The sequence below is a fragment of the Tasmannia lanceolata genome, unplaced genomic scaffold (genome assembly GCF_043159265.1).
Source record: "Tasmannia lanceolata isolate RefF3 unplaced genomic scaffold, GAP_Taslan_0.1 ptg000128l, whole genome shotgun sequence".
NCBI classification, from domain to species: Eukaryota; Viridiplantae; Streptophyta; class Magnoliopsida; order Canellales; family Winteraceae; genus Tasmannia; species Tasmannia lanceolata.
In genome coordinates this window covers 7,501-10,000 of record NW_027518804.1, presented here as the reverse complement: position 1 = coordinate 10,000, position 2,500 = coordinate 7,501, and positions in this window count along the sequence as shown.

The following is a 2,500-nucleotide window of genomic DNA, read 5'->3' as shown; positions in this document are numbered from 1 at the left end:
CCGGCACTTCCCGTGGCACTGATGGTTGGTTCCAAAGACAAAAGGCCGTGCAAGGCCACCGCACCGCGGATGATTTTGCTCGTGCTGGCGCCGTTGTGTGGCCAAAGAACATGCGCGAATGCTCGTGTCGGAAGGGTTGGTGTCCTGGCCCCGCGGGTGTCACGAATGCTCGGTTGCGAAGACCATGGGACCAGAGCCATGGCACGTCGGATGATGGCTCCAGCTGGCGCCCCGGCACTTTCTGTGGCATTGATGCTCGGTTTCAAAGACAAACGTGCGCAGTGCCAGGGGACCGCGGATGACTGCTCGTGCTGGCCCCGTTGGGCGGCATTGATGGTCGGTTGCAAAGAAAATGCGCGATTGCTCGTGTCGGGGCCCGGCAAGCCAAGGCCAAGCGAGCCATGGCACGTCGGATGATGGCTCCAGCTGGCGCCCCGGCACTTTCTGTGGCATTGATGCTCGGTTTCAAAGACAAACGTGCGCAGGGCCAGGGGACCGCGGATGACTGCTCGTGCTGGCCCCGTTGGGCGGCATTGATGGTCGGTTGCAAAGAAAATGCGCGATTGCTCGTGTCGGGGCCTGGCAAGCCAAGGCCAAGCGAGCCATGGCAACGCGGATGATGGCTCGCTAGTGCTGGCGCCGTGCACAGTGGCCTCGCACACTCGCCCTGCACGCTTCCCTTGCACGCAGCCTTGCACACTAGCCTCGCATGCGAGCCTTGCACCCTAGCCATGCAAACTAGCCTTGCACGGTAGCCATGCACACAAGCCGTGCACATTAGCCATGCGCACAAGCCCCGCACACTAGCCTTGCGCACAACCCTTGCACACAAGCCATGCACTCGAGCAATGCACACAAGCCTTGCACTCAAGCAATGCACACAAGCCCTGGACACTAGCCTTGCACACGGGCCTGGCACACAAGCCTTGGGCACTAGCCTTGCGCACTAGCGTTCCACATGAGCCTTGCACACTAGCCTTGGACACTAGCCTTGCACACAGGCCTTGCACACTAGGCATGCTTGGGCGAGCTGATCCCGCATCAAGTCGACGGGTCTAGGCATTCTTGGGCGCAGATCCCGCATCGTCTCGTCGCGTCTGGGCGCAAACACGTCGCGTCTCGTTGCGTCTTCAGAAGTCGTCGCTAACAGCACCTTTGGTTGCCACTGGTGGTTAGGCTGGTTGGTTGCGCAAACCCTATAGGAGGGTGGCATGCTGGTGGGCGTTTTTGCCCGGATAGGCACTAGAATGTGCAGATTTTGGGCGTTTTTGCCTGGATAGGCTAAGGAATGGGCATGCTTTGGGCGTTTTTGCCCGGATAGGCACCGGAATGCTTGGCCTTGGCTTGTCCTAGCAAGGCATTGCTGGGTTGGGCTCCCTTGGCCTTTTGGGCGCCTTGGACGATGTCTTGCGAAGACCATGGGCACAAGGCCATGGCATATGGTGAGGAAAGGACCACGGTTGCCAAGGTTAGGCACCGGAATGCTTGGCCTTGGCTTGCCAAAGCAGGGCATTGCTGGGTTGGGCTCCCTTGGCCTTCCGGGCGCCTTGGACACTGTCTTGGGAAGACCATGGGCACAAGGCCATGGCATATGGTGGGGAATGGACCACGGTTGCCAAGGCTAGGCATATAGAGAGGAATTGCATTTTTGCCCGGATAGGCACCGGAATGCTTGGCCTTGGCTTGCCATAGCAGGGCATTGCTGGGTTGGGCTCCCTTGGCCTTCCGGGGGCCTTGGACGCTGTCTTGGGAAGACCATGGGCACAAGGCCATGGCATATAGTGAGGAATGGACCACGGTTGGCAAGGCTAGGCATATAGAGAGGAATGGACCACGGTTGCCAAGGTTGCGCAAGTTTTGGGCATTTTTTGCCCGGATATGCCCAAGTATGCCCCGATAGGCCCGTTACGCCCCGGTATGAACGCGTATGCCCGGATTGACTCGGTATGCCTTGGGATACATGCGTATGCCCCGATAGGCTTGGTACGCCCCGATATGCGCACGTGTGCCCCAGTAGGGCTCGGTATGCCCCGGTATGTACGCGTGTGCCCCGATAGGCCCGGTATGCCCCGATATGCACACGTGTGCCCCAATAGGGGTCGGTATGCCCCGGTAGGTACGCGTGTGCCCCGTAATGCACGTTTCGCAGATCTCCCCGCATGTCCCGCCCCTATATGTAATACTTACTTACTTACTTACTTTCTTTCTTGCTTGCTTGCTTGCTTGCAATGGTTGGGAGTGCCCGGCATGCCCCGCTGCAGAGACCAAGGGCGCAATGACTTGGCACCGCGGATGCCGGGACTCCGGCACTTCCCGTGGCACTGATGGTTGGTTCCAAAGACAAAAGGCCGTGCAAGGCCACCGCACCGCGGATGATTTTGCTCGTGCTGGCGCCGTTGTGTGGCCAAAGAACATGCGCGAATGCTCGTGTCGGAAGGGTTGGTGTCCTGGCCCCGCGGGTGTCACGAATGCTCGGTTGCGAAGACCATGGGACCAGAGC